Here is a 15,436-nt window from a genome sequence, read left to right as displayed (position 1 = left end):
GCGGATGTATATAAATGTATATAAAGTGTATATAAGTTTAATTAGGCCACATGATTCAGTTGGTCAAAATATGTCATGTTTGATTAATGGGTCCATGTATTTGAGTTGTGATTTTTGAAGTAGGTTGTGAAATTGGGTAACGTAGTTTATGACATATTTCCTATAGGCCGCTGGATCAATTCCCAAAAGTCCTCCGCTTTAATTTTGCCTTTCCAGCATTCAGTTGTTGGTACAGAATTGAAGGAGAAGCTCCATTAACTGTTCAAAGAGAAAAAGCTATTTTCTTCGTTGAAGCAGTCTGATGCAGCCAAATTCAAGGTACAAAAGTGTCAACAGCAGCAAGAATGTAACCCTAAAAGAAAGTTCTATCCTAAGAAGGAGGGGGCAGAAGAAGGCAAAGTCTCCCATTATGCATTTCAGACTAAGTGAACATTCTTTCAAAGTTTGTCTTTGGACCAGACTTTACCCTTTTCCGGTGATATGGGAGTCATCTCCATCAGATGAGTGAATTCTGCACACTATCTAGGAGTGGATGAGTGAGTGGGTGTGTGAGTAGCGGTATCAGTAATTGAGTAGGTGTGTCAGTAGCAGTGTGAGTGAGTAACTGAGTGGGTGAATCGATACTAATATTATAAAGAGAGAGCCCAAACCTTTGAGGCGGGTAATCTCAGTAACCACAGCAGAAATCATAACACCCAATACAGCGTTGGAAAGGGCAGTTGCAGCAGAAGGACATAGGCTATACAGACAGCCATCCATATTTTTTATTTTTTTTTGCAGAGTTTTATATAGCGCAAACTTGACCCGAACTGAATCAGGTATCAGAGCGGTTTACATAGCACCAATTACGTTACATGAGGACACACATTCATTTTTGTTAGGCACGGGGAGATTAAGTGATTTGCCCTGAATGACAGGATGTTTGGCGTCGTTACCAAGACACGAACCCAGATCTCCAGGTCCGAGATCGAGCGCCTTAGCCGTTAGGCCAACTCCTCTATACATTTAAATGGTAAAAAAGCCATGCCAGCAAAGTAGTCCCTTGTGGGCGTGTCTGCGTTGTGCTGTGGGCGGGGGCTGGGGGCGTGACTAACGCTGGGGGCGTGTGGTATGGCCATCACATCGTGGGCTGTGGGCGTGTGCTGGGGGCGTGAAAAAAATGGGGGCGTGTGTCCGCCCTTCATGCCATGTGAGTCGTACATACAAGCGCCAATTACGTTGCTGTGCAGCATCAAGGGGCACGCTGGGGGCGTTAGAAATGTTGGTGGTGTGTGTCCAGCCTTCATGCCATGTGAACGCAATTGCGCCGCATCAACGGGCATGCTGGGGGCGTGTGCTACGTTCCGCCCTTCATGCCATGTGGGTTGTACATTAATCAGAAGATCGTCTGCTTTGGCCGTGTGCTGGGGCGTGACAAACCCGTTCACCTGGAGGCCTGGTAAGTAACATTACTGCAGCCTCTTCTGCGTGCTGTTACTGAACTCTCTCATTCAACGAAATTACACGCGCCTGCTACCATCAACCAGGGCTCTAGCCGGGCTCAGGCGGTGGATCAGTACACTAATTACATGTGCCTGATAACATCAACCAGGGCTGCAGCTGGGCCTCAAGCAGGGGAACCCGCGCCTGCTAACATCAACCAGGCCTGCATCTGGGTCTCAAGCGGGGGAACACGCAAATGAGCATGTCTGCGGGGACAATTACTGCAGCCTCTCCTACTCGCTGTCACTCAACTCTCTCATTAAAAGGATTTACCCACGGCTGATAACTCTCTCATTCAACAACATTACACGCGCCTGCTAACATCAACCAGGGCTGTAGCTGGGCTCAGGTGGCGGATCACTACACCAATTACACGCGCCTGCTAACATCACACAGGGCTGCAGCTGGGCCTTCTCCATCCCTATTCTTATGAAACAATTTTTTTTGTCTACCGCGAGATTTTAAAATAATTTACCCTTGCCAAATACACACATGACACACATTCTATTTCATACCCGGACAACGTCGGGACGGGCTGCTAGTATCTGTATAAGTGAGTGACTGGGTGTGTCAATGGCTGCACGGGTAACTGATTGGGTGTGTGACTGGCTGTATGAGTGAGTGACTGGGTGACTGAGTGGCTCTCTGGGTGAGTGGTTGGGTGTGGGAGTGGCATTATCAGTGATTGAGTGCCTGAATCAGTGGCTGTATGAGTAAGTTACTGGCCATTTGAATAGGTATATGGTTGAGTGACTGGTGGCGTGAGCAGCTATATGAGTATGATACTGGGTGTGTGAGTGGCTGTATGGATGACTGAATTAAAAGTAATGTATGGCATTTCAACTAGGTGGATAATCAGCGTTTAAGACCTCATTCAGCCTACCAGGGGTGATGTCTTAACAATTGTCTCCAAAATACAATTCTCCTTCATATGTATTAGTAGTATTGTACTAGTTATCATAATAGGATAATAATTTTTGGACAACGTGTAGGTTAGTTTAGACATTGTAGGTAAAACAATTGATTAAGGGCCTTATTATGACTATGGCAGTCCACTTGACTTGACAGCAGGTACCCGGCAGGAACTTGCAATATCGTTCCCATTGCAGTGGCTATAACAGCTTTCCTATGAGCAGTTAAACAGTACATGCCGTGGGCCAAGCCGCAGCAGGACCGCCCGAACTGTATTCCATTATTTACAACAAGGGGTGGTGATGGACAGAGTCTCTGAATTAAGCAGAGTACTCTCCCCCAGTCAAGAGATCAGGGCTAGATCCAACACCGTTTTTTAGCTCATTGCACCATCCTAGTTTCAGAACCTGGCTGTATGCAAATTAGTCTGTCCCTGGCCCAGTGCATCATGGGAACAGGGCAGACCAGACTACAAAAGCCAATTCTTACACTGGGAAGGAAACAAGCTTCCGGGGACCGGTTTCTGGCATTACAGCCATCATCGGCCCGGCTTGCTTGAATCCTGATGGTGCAATGAGCAAGGGACTCACATCTGAGTATACCCTTCCACGCTTAGGGTGGACAAAATTATTTACAACAAGGGGTGGTGATGGACAGAGTCTCTGAATTAAGCAGAGTACTCTCACCCAGTCAAGAGATCAGGGCTAGATCCAACACCGTTTTTTAGCTCATTGCACCATCCCAGTTTCAGAACCTGGCTGTATGCAAACTAGTCTGTCCCTGGCCCAGTGCATCATGGGAACAGGGCAGACCAGACTACAAAAGCCAATTCTTACACTGGGAAGGAAACAAGCTTTCGGGGACCGGTTTCTGGCATTACAGCCGTCATCGGCCCGGCTTGCTTGAATCCTGATGGTGCAATGAGCAAGGGACTCACATCTGAGTATACCCTTCCACGCTTAGGGTGGACAAAATTATTTACAACAAGGGGTGGTGATGGACAGAGTCTCTGAATTAAGCAGAGTACTCTCACCCAGTCAAGAGATCAGGGCTAGATCCAACACCGTTTTTTAGCTCATTGCACCATCCCAGTTTCAGAACCTGGCTGTATGCAAATTAGTCTGTCCCTGGCCCAGTGCATCATGGGAACAGGGCAGACCAGACTACAAAAGCCAATTCTTACACTGGGAAGGAAACAAGCTTCCGGGGACCGGTTTCTGGCATTACAGCCGTCATCGGCCCGGCTTGCTTGAATCCTGATGGTGCAATGAGCAAGGGACTCACATCTGAGTATACCCTTCCACGCTTAGGGTGGACAAAATTATTTACAACAAGGGGTGGTGATGGACAGAGTCTCTGAATTAAGCAGAGTACTCTCACCCAGTCAAGAGATCAGGGCTAGATCCAACACCGTTTTTTAGCTCATTGCACCATCCCAGTTTCAGAACCTGGCTGTATGCAAATTAGTCTGTCCCTGGCCCAGTGCATCATGGGAACAGGGCAGACCAGACTACAAAAGCCAATTCTTACACTGGGAAGGAAACAAGCTTCCGGGGACCGGTTTCTGGCATTACAGCCGTCATCGGCCCGGCTTGCTTGAATCCTGATGGTGCAATGAGCAAGGGACTCACATCTGAGTATACCCTTCCACGCTTAGGGTGGACAAAATTAATTACAACAAGGGGTGGTGATGGACAGAGTCTCTGAATTAAGCAGAGTACTCTCACCCAGTCAAGAGATCAGGGCTAGATCCAACACCGTTTTTTAGCTCATTGCACCATCCCAGTTTCAGAACCTGGCTGTATGCAAATTAGTCTGTCCCTGGCCCAGTGCATCATGGGAACAGGGCAGACCAGACTACAAAAGCCAATTCTTACACTGGGAAGGAAACAAGCTTCCGGGGACCGGTTTCTGGCATTACAGCCGTCATCGGCCCGGCTTGCTTGAATCCTGATGGTGCAATGAGCAAGGGACTCACATCTGAGTATACCCTGTATTCCAGTCGGAATCCGGCGGGTGGTCTAAATATATAATAATAATCAACATTTGTAAAGCGCAAACAATCACCCGTAAGGGTCCTAGGCTCTGGGTGCCTTTGGGAAGATTAAGCAAGCTATTGCCCAGAGTCACATGGTGCTGGGCTAATCTGACGCTGGCACCGGGGATCGAACCATGATCCCCAGATTCCGGAGTCAGTCGCCCTGGCCTCCGCGCCAACCTCTTCCTCCCTTTGGTATAGCTTTGGTGGTGCAGGAGCAGGGTATTGGCATGGCAGCACACTCTCGCACTGCCAAAGTCATAATAAGACCCTTAGTGTTTGTAGTGAGTGCAAAGTGTGTGTCACATATTTGTCGTGATATACTTTACAGTGATATACTTACAGTTGGGCTTTTTTTGCTACAATTTATGCGGTTGCTTTTTCCCCATTTTTCAAGGATTAAGCTTTATACGCTACATTGTTTATGGTGTAGAAGTATAAAAACTGAGAACAGAAAAAATACAAAATGAATTATTTTACTATAATGTGATATACTGTTACAGCATAAGTAATGTGAACTGTTTTTGTTTCTGGAATTTTGTAAATATATTACTAATTTATATGTATGTTCTTTTTCTTTTTAAACAGAGGTTGGATTTATATCTCTTTACATGTGTCAACATACTGTAATGCCACATGAGTATTTGTTTGAGATACTTCTGGGGAGGGTCTTCTCGCAGAAGGAGTACTTCACATGGTTTGACACTCTTTTCTGTTATCTGAAGGAGATGGTGAAAAACTCCTATTGAATTTATTACTTCTTTGCTTGTAGTTGGTCCGACAAAAAAAAAATGTTCTACAGGGTGTGGCAACTGATTCTAAAGGACACCTGAAGCAATGTGATTGGCAAATGATGGGAAAAGCACCAATATTTGAAAGAGTAAAAGAAAAGAGCAGGTGCTGAATAGACAGGAGTTCCGACTGGAATACAGTTCGGGCGGTCCTGCTGCGGCTTGGCCCACGGCGGTTACTGTTTAACTGCTCATAGGAGAGCTGTAACAGCCACTGCAATGGGAACGATATTGCAGGTTCCTGCAGGGTACCGGCTGTCAAGTCAAGTGGACTGCCATAGTCATAATAAGGCCCTTAATCAATTGTTTTACCTACAATGTCTAAACTAACCTACACGTTGTCCAAAAAGAATTATCTTATTATGATAACTAGTACAATACTACTAATACATATGAAGGAGAATTGTATTTTGGAGACAATTGTTAAGACATCATCCCTGGTAGGCTGAATGAGGTCTAAAACGCTGATGATTCACCTAGTCGAAATGCCATACATTACTTTTATTCCAGATATAGTATGTCGAACTTTGGTTGAAGAAACAAAAGGTGACAAATTTGTAGTTTGAAAAGCTGTTTTTGTTTCAATTTAAGGTTGCTGTAATTGCATCGTGCCCATCCATTTTCACTCTTTAATTAAACAGTGTAGTAGCCAGATGTTGTATTAACTGCTTTGTGGAAGATAAAAGTACAATTGAATTTTGAAGAACTTTTTAAAGACATCACCCTTGAAAGGCCGAATAATGTCTAAAGCACTGATGACCCACATAAACGAAACACCATACATTATTTTTTCCAGAAAGTGTCCAGATGTTACATTAACTTCTTTGTGAAAGATAATATCTATATCTATATTAGTATATTTTCTTCCAGAAATTGATATTTGTCCATCTTTGAAATTTGTAATGTCAGTTTCCAAATTAGATCCATCTTCCCTGCTTCATTGGTAAATGAAAATAAGGCATTTTCCACTTTTCCACAAGTGTAATGTAGACATAACATATGATTTACAATTTGGGCAGGTCATAATTTGGTTTGCATCTTTGATCAATCTGTCAAAAGTCACAGTTTTGGAATCTGGAAGGGTTGAGTACAGAAATCGCTCAGAATAGATTTTAGTGGTAGACGTATTAGAGCAATCTTCACTGTAATATTTCCAGGTGCAACTCAGTCCAAATAAGTCATCAATACTTATTTCTTCTCTTTCTAAAACTCCAGGGATGACCCTTATAATGAATTTCATAGCTCGCCCTGCATCGCAAAACGCGATGCTGGGCACGGAACGAAATTTGTTTTTATTAATTTAATTGTTTACTTACCTGCAATCATCCAGATTCTGTTGTTTATCACGCCCACCCTGCCCCTCCCAAGCCCCGCCTGCCTGTCCCACCACAAATCCCACCACGGGCCGCGGCTGCTTGTGAATTCCCATAGAAGCCCAGGTTAACACCATAACCTGGGCTTCTATGGGAATTCACAAGGACATATTATCAAGCCCATTATCACCGCTTTACCGGCAGTTTCCTGTCGATAAAAGCGGCGATAATGTATCGCCCTTTATTGATAATAGGGCCCATAATCCCTTGATGTACACAGAAGCACAAAGCGATATTAAACAAAAAAACATAACAGCATGCATTATAGCAAAACACATTTACTACTATAAAACATTAGTCAACGGACACATTTTCGGGGCATATTATCAAGACAGACGATAACATTATCGCTGCTTTATCTGCAGTTTTCTGCCGATAAAGCGGCGATAATTTTATCGCTTGTCTTCATAATATACCCCATAATTCCACAATAATGTACAAAGATGCACCGCATATATTCCCATAAAATTTATCAACTCATCTTTCAAATTGATTTGTAGATTAAGAAGAATACCACTCACACAGTGGATATTCTTATACAGAATCTCTCTAGTTCAGTGTTTCCAGCAGAACCATGAAATGGAACATTTTCCCTCTCATTTTACACATACATACAAATAAATAACCAATTAAAATCCTTTACACATTAATTCAAAACGAAACACACATTTCGATTGGTTTAACATTCCAAACCTTTCCAACTGACATAACTTCCCACCCTACACCCAACAAATCATGCAAAAGTCAACTGTCAACAGAGGTCAAAAGTTCTGCACTGCATAAAACACTGCTCCTCAACAAATTTAGACTATGTATAAGCACTTACTTCTAAGTACCAATAAAGCGAAGAGGTCTCATTACAAGCAACCAAGATATAAACACATAAACTTGATAGATATCTGTAAAATATTTATTTTTAATTGATTTATCTTGCTTACGTACGCTTATGGAACAACTTTCAGAATTCACACCGTACGCGCACACTAAATATACCATAAAAATAAATAAGTAGCATCTATCACAAAGTTTTTACAATCCCCGGGGACCCCATCCACTGGGGCTCAAATATAACGTTCAAGACCGTGCGGGGAGCCCCAAAACACCCACGGTCCCAGCCGGCTCCCTGCGTCCTTCGGGAGCCGCAATTGCTTTTTGTCAGAGAAACCAGCTTACATAATGCTCTCTTGGATGAAAAACAATCTGCTTTCCTACTTCAAAGAGAACTCTCACCCAACCATAGCAAACAGCAGTGTCCCAGGGATAGGCACCCTGTAACACTACAGGAGCTGGCCCTCGGAGGCTCATCAAAGGCCATCAAAGATTTTGACCTTGGGGATCATTGTATATCCCCCTAAGCAGTCATACGGGATCAGGAAGTCCTATAGCAAATTTTTCCGATCAATTTACACACTGAATCTACACACATATATACAAATAAATAAAAAAATCACATTTATTCCCATATTAAATCAAAACGATACACACTTTTATATTGCTTGAACTTTTGCACCCTTTCCAACTGACAAAACTTTCAACTCTTCCCCCATTTCACAATCTGCCAGTTACCATAGAAACACTTCAGGGAACACCTAATCGAGCACACAGGGGAAAACGTCATTATACATTGTTGCAAATTAAAACAGCAAGTATTCTTGACTTGAGAATATACCAGCTTATCTTATGTAGCGTTCTTTTCTATCAGTTTTACTTAACCAATAAAAATAAGGCTTTTAAAAAACAGAAACATGCATCCTAGTTTCCTGTAGAATGTTGTCAAACAACCAATCATTTCTTTTCTTTTTTCAAAACTGCATGTTGTCCACCATTTTAGAAAAATCTTACTTTTCAAACTGCCATTTCATTTACAGAGAACATCAGAGTGCATCCAGACCTCTCTACAAAACGCTTACAGTGTGGAATGTGGGATACAGCTACATTTTCTGGAGCCAAAGGTACGCACAACAGAAAAGAATTCACAAAGACCTAGGTTTACAAAATGTAGACATTAAATGGATTGGACAGAGAGGATTAAAGTGGGACCAATTGATGCCATTGGTGAAATCCTTTTTACATCTCCAACACCCTGACCTCATAATTGTGCACTGTGGTGGCAATGACCTAGGCACTTTGACTGGGGTAGGTCTGGAAATGCTTATGAAGGACACCTTTAGAGAATTGATGGCACTTTTCCCCCAAACTGCCTTTGTCTATTCTAATATATGCCAAAGGCAGAAATGGAACTGGTCCAACCACTATTGTCAGCAGATTGAAAAAGCTAGGAAACATGTGAATAAATCTGTTTCTGCTTTTCTCCGAGACTATAGAATGGGGTCCATTTACAACAACAATCTGTGTTTCAATAAGCCTAAGTATGGGCGAAGTTTGCGAATTCGCGAACTTGCGAATTGTTTTATTTTGGCGTTTTCGTGGGTTTTTTTTTCAGCGCGGCTACCGCGAACTTACCCATGCGGTCGTTTTTGGGCGCGACCATCTTGTTCATGGGAGGAAAACAACTCGGCAAACTCAGAATGAAAGTAAAGTCAATGTAGTGCGCACAAGATTGTATTTTTGAAGCGCGAACAAGCAAAAAAAATTTGTGAACTTGTGAATTGCGAATTTTTCGCGATTCGCCGAACGCAAAATTGCCAAAAATCCACAAATTTCGCAAGCGGAACGAATTTTCAGCCCATGCTTACATGGCATCTATAGGAGAGATGGTGCATATTTTACAGATGACGGGAACAGAGTCTTCCTCATAAAATTAAGACTCTGCATCAGTACTTACTTGTAGGTACTAAAATCTCCCAATAAACACAAGGGCTCTTTTTAGAGCCACACAACACATAAACAAATACACTTCATAAATATCTAAAATTATTTTTATTTTTATTGCTTAGGTACGCTTATGGGATGACTTCCAATCTTCCAACGGTACGTCGTCCATACGTGCTTGGTAAGCGTATGATAAATCAACCATGAAAGAAATAGCCTTTATCACTAATTTTCTATAATCCCCGAGGACCCCATCCCCCGGGGCTCAAATCTAACGTTGCGGACCGTGGGAACAGCCCCAAGGCCTCCACGACGACAGCCGGCTCCCCACTTCCTGCGGGAGCCGGCATTGCTATTCGTCACAGAGAGCAGCTTACATGCTTACATTCTACTTTCAAACTTGATTTCAACAGTTATACATTTTATAAAATATTATAGTACTGCACGCTAAAGCAGAAAAGTCAGCACAATTATGATAGAATAGAAAATAGAAAAAAAAGATATATACTTCTACACTCAACAAACTCGTAAGCAGAGTACAGTTTAATTTAAAAGCACCCTACCACAACTAGTTTTTCAAACGCATTGTACAATAAAATGCGTCACAAAATAGGCTACATACATTGTGACTCTAACGTCACATAGAAAAAAGAAAGCCACTCTTACGCTACCAGGTAAACACAACAACAGTACAATGCCCACATTTCCATTGTAGTGATTTATTAGTTGCAGCTCTAGTTGTCAGATCGGCAAACACACTCCCTCATGGCTGGTATACACCACACCACACCCATCCAGCACATTCGTCACTACACACATGACCCTCCCTATAAAAAAGACGTAGCGCACGTGTTGTACGCCATTTTAGAGTTGTTCCCAAAGCACCGAACAAGGGGCCCACTACTACATGCATGGCCTCTTTGGTCACTGAGGGCCCGATTCACAGAATGAACTTAAGACTAAATCCTAAACTTACTACTATTTGGTATTCACAGAAAGCACTTACTACTTTCGGGATTCACAGAGTGAACTTACTACTTTCGGGATTCACAGAATAAACTTACTACTTTCGGTATTCACAGAATAGATTTAAGACTACTAACTCTAAGTCCGAAATCGGGGAGTAAATTCCGGCCCGGAGGCGGAGCTTCCGGCTTGGGGGCGGAGCTTGCGGCCCGGAGGCGGAGCTTTCGGCCTGGAGGCGGAGCTTCGGTCCCGGAGGCGGAGTTTGCGGCCCGGAGTTGGAGATTTCAGCCTGGCAAAAATCCCCACCTCCGAGCCGGAAGCTCCGCCTCCAAGCCGCAAGCTCCGCCTCCAGGCCGGAAGCTCCACCTCTGGGCCGCAAGCTCCGCCTCCGGGCTGCAAGCTCCACCCCCAAGCCGGAAGCTCCGCCTCCGGGCCGGAATTTACTCCCCGATTTCGGACTTAGAGTTAGTAGTCTTAAATCTATTCTGTGAATACCAAAAGTAGTAAGTTTATTCTGTGAATCCCGAAAGTAGTAAGTTCACTCTGTGAATCCCGAAAGTAGTAAGTGCATTCTGTGAATACCAAATAGTAGTAAGTTTAGGATTTAGTCTTAAGTTCATTCTGTGAATCGGGCCCTGAGTTAGTGGTGCCCGAAGCACTGAACGGGGGAAGAACCTGCGATGATGATGATGGGAGCACGAGTATGTCGTTAGCCATAGAGATGTCAAGACTCACCACCCTATATGAGACTTCTTTGTTGGAGATTGTGACTACATCATGAAGAAAGTGTCGTTTCCACAAAAGGTGAGCAGTGAGACTTGGGTACGCATCAGAAGGAGTCAAAGGCTTGTAGCTGACTACATACAAAAATGCGACTTAATATTTTAGACAAACGCACTCCTATATAATGTATTAATTTACATGTTTAATTTTTTTTCCCAATAGCAGTAACATTTTTATAATCGCTGAAATGTCCGGAATATATTCACAATACAAACAGGGACATATTATCAAAGACCGGTGTTAAAATTATCGCTGTTTTATCGTCCGGAAACTGCTGATAAAACGGCGATAATTGGCTTGCTAATACGCCATTGTTATTTCCCATAGAAGACCATGTTAACAACAGAACATGGGCTTCTATGGGAATTAACAAGGGCGTATTATCAAGCCCATTATCGCCGTTTTATCGGCAGTTTCCTGCCGATAAAATGGCGATAATTTTATCACCGGTCCTTGATAATATGACCCCTGGTTTGTAGAAATATGACAATGAAAGTCTATAAAAGCGCAATGTTATCTAACTCCAAATTAATATAGCAACAATTACCAATCATAACATCTTTCTTTTAATTTCTTTTAGATGTACAACTTCACGATGGATTATGTAACAAGGACGACGGCAATAGCACAAGGTGAGCAAAGAAGGCTGTTTCTGAAACAACGACAAGTTATCTGTAAAAGGAGAGAATCTGTAGTACGCAGCAGGCGTGCAAAACACACATTGGGCTAACAAGGCTTCAGCTAGGATGACATACCTTCCTGCGCCCACACACAGTCGCACCCGAGTACGTCACAGGTCTTTTAAAGACATTTTGCTTGTTAATGAGGCTTTGAGGTCCCCCCGCTTACAGCCCCTGCAGCTCCACTCTTCTTTTTGCTTGAACTTAAGCCCCCCCCCTGAAAAGTTTGACTGTGTTTGCGCCTCTGCCTTCAAGTACCCCCCCTGTCTCCCATGTTTTAATGTCCTTTTTTCTCTTTCTCTTTCTTAATCTTTCACATCGTTTCTCTTTCTTTTTTAAAGTTTTGGACGCTACTATCTTTACTATGCTGTATACAACCTTTTCTGCATTGAAGTAGTTAACTGTCTTGATTACAGTGAAGGCTTCTTCCACAAGTAGACTGTTATAAAACAGGGGTTGACCCAATGTAGTCAAAGGACCTGGGTATTTAGCAGTACAGACAACAAATGGTCCTAGACATAATTTTAATAATGAGAATAATCATAGCATTCGGTCAATTTAAATGACTCAAAACCCAGATTGAATCTGTTATCTCAATAGCATAGAGGATATTAGCCCACAGCCTCAAAGAAATCTAATTACAGTAAGTGACAGAGGACCTTTTTGGTTTCATTGGTTCTTTGGCACTTACTGTAATTAGATTTCTTTGAGGCTGTGGGCTAATATCCTCTATGCTATTGAGATAACAGATTCAATCTGGGTTTTGAGTCATTTAAATTGACCGAATGCTATGATTCTTCCACAAGTAGAGCACCATCTTTCAATCACCCCAATGGCACTAGGTGACAAAGAATTTTGTTTCCGAAACAACAACAAATTATTTGTGAAAGGAGAGACTAGGTAGTCTGCAGCTGCTTCACTGTGTAGAAATTTATAATTACCTCCAAGCAGTGACAACAGATAGGTTACAACAGTCTGACAAACAGATCTACAAGCTTATTATGCCACTTTTCTGTCACTTTTAACATGGGAAAAAGTGACGCAAGGAGCTTGTAAATCTACGTCTGACTTTTCAAGATAAAATCTCAACTCCAGACTATGCAAGACAGTTTTAATGTTGTTTTCTCTCTCTTTCTCTCTCTCACTCTCTGTGACATCATTTCTCAATTTCTTTTAAACATATAAACACTGTTGTCTGCTTGGACATGTAGAAGAACACCTAAAGTGAAGTTGTGAATTCCACTGGCCGAAGTGTTTGTCCGCAGTGTTTATACAACGGTAAGCACAGAGGCCTACATATACAAAGCCTTCATTGCAATGCATTAGAAACGCAGTAGGCACTTCCATATAGACACCACTTGAACGCGGCACTATAACAAGTGAAATGCACCAGGCACACTGCACTCATAAAACTGTAGCGTTACCTTGACTTGTAATGCTTCAGCTCATTTACTTACATCTACTTAATTCTAAACTCTAATTTTCTTTTTTGTTTTGCAGATTAACAATCGGATATCTTTTGGAGTCCATTTCACAATTTGTTTATAATATTGTTTTTTTAAAAGTTATTTTTCTAGTTGCTTCTAATGTAGTTATAATTAAGTTTTGTTTACAGTTATTGTTTTAATAAAAGTTAATTAAAAAAACTACATACTTCTTTTATTTTGTGTGGGGGGTATGATGGTCCACAATAAAAATAATGTTGAAATACTATAGTAAGATGTTCAAGACTAGGATTGAAAAGTACTGAGTTATATTTCCTCTGGATAGACTACAACTTAGAATAGAAATCAAAATAATACTAAACAATGTGTACCACATTTACAAACCTCATGTGACATTTTCCCGTGCAAACCAACCCCTTTACAAAATTAAATGTGTGGGCCTCAATCATGCCATTCAAACCACGTAAACAATCACCCCACAAAGATTTATATATTGTATGAGGGGCTGCGTGGCCCTCCGCATACTGCCCTGGAGTCCACCACACTCAGAACCGGTTGCTGCACTGTCCATTGGGGAGAAACAGCCATTACAACTCGGTCATAAACATGCGTGATCGTCACCACGAAGCCATTAGCGCGCTTATAGCTTTACCACGCATGCCTTTACCACGCATGCTTTTTCAACTAGTATACATTTACCACGCATGATAAAGCCATAATCATAATAATGTCTTTCTGTTGACGAACACGCGTTATAATGGCTGTGGCTTACGTGCTTCAAATTAGTTCGTAGGTATACATGTGACCAAGTCTGATAACATCAGAGGCCAAGGACAAACACCGTGGTGTCTCTGGCAGGAAATCTCATTGATTACAGAGAAAATAGGACGGTAAAATGAAAGTAACAGATATAATAAAAATAACGGTGAAAAACAACTAAAATGGTGGTGGACGGAGTACGTAATCAACGTTTGGCGGCTCGACACTACATTTCAAATAAATATAGATAGAATATGATTATTAATTTATTACAAAAGTACAGCAGCGAATGACACACAGGACCCGGGAAAAGAAAGCGGCAAATTTAATACCTGAAATAAAGAAAGGTTTGCTTGTTGAACATGAAGAAAAAGAAAAAAAACGTGGGCTTGGAAACGAGGCTGCGCATGCGTAGAGAGTACAACTGTTGCACAAAAAAAAGGAAAGATTTACATACTATCATAGAAATATAGCTCTTTCTTTGACATGTAAACTTAGGGACATATTATCAAGGTCCGGTGTTAAAATTATCGCCGTTTTATCGGCAGGAAACTGCAGATAAAACGGCGATAATGGGCTTGATAATACGGCCTTGTTATTTCCCATAGAAGCCCATGTTAATACCAGAACATGGGCTTCTATGGGAATTAACAAGGGCGTATTATCAAGCCCATTATCGCTGTTTTATCGGCAGTTTCTTGCCGATAAAACTGTGATAATTTTATCACCGGTCCTTGATAATATGCCCCCTGGTTCTCAAAAAAAACTCTTTTTTTTTCTTTTAGCCCCAATGCCCCCACGATCCCAGACGGCTCCCCGCGTTCTACCAATCTGCTTTCCTACTTGAAAGAGAGAGCAGATTAACTTGCTCTCTTTTTCAAATAGAAAAATGGTTTGCTATGGTAAAGTGGGAGTACCGCCCTACCATAGCAAATTCCATGCACGAAAAATAGTGTGCTTAAAAAAGAAAAGAAATTCTACTAAAAGAGAATAAATCCCGTATGGTGTTAAATCAAAAACAGGTTGTTATTGTTTAATTCAAAACAGCTCATTTTTGAAGAATTTTGTTTGGTGAACAGGTAGTCCCAGCATTGGCTTTTGTTTTGTTTGATGCTACCATAGCAAATAGCAGTGTCCCGGGAGTACGCACCCCGACACACTGCAAGAGCAGGCCCTGGGAAATGGTGCTCCCCAGGGACATCAAGGGTTCCAGTAAGGGGGCCGTGCGACGCCCTCCCAACATTAATAAAAAGCCCCAGACAGTACAGGTACCCGGAGCTGGAAGGTCATTTTACATATTACTGCCCCAGAAAGGTGGCTTTCCCCGCGACGTGTACAGGGAGAGAGGAAGGGAGAGCTCAAACAATTTTTTTTTTAAAGCACCGAGGGGTGCCGCTCCCCGAGACTGCGGGGAGCAGGACTGTAAGCCCCCCGC

Source organism: Lissotriton helveticus, chromosome 2_1 (assembly GCF_964261635.1).
Source record: "Lissotriton helveticus chromosome 2_1, aLisHel1.1, whole genome shotgun sequence".
NCBI classification, from domain to species: Eukaryota; Metazoa; Chordata; class Amphibia; order Caudata; family Salamandridae; genus Lissotriton; species Lissotriton helveticus.
Note: the sequence above shows the minus strand (reverse complement) of the source record.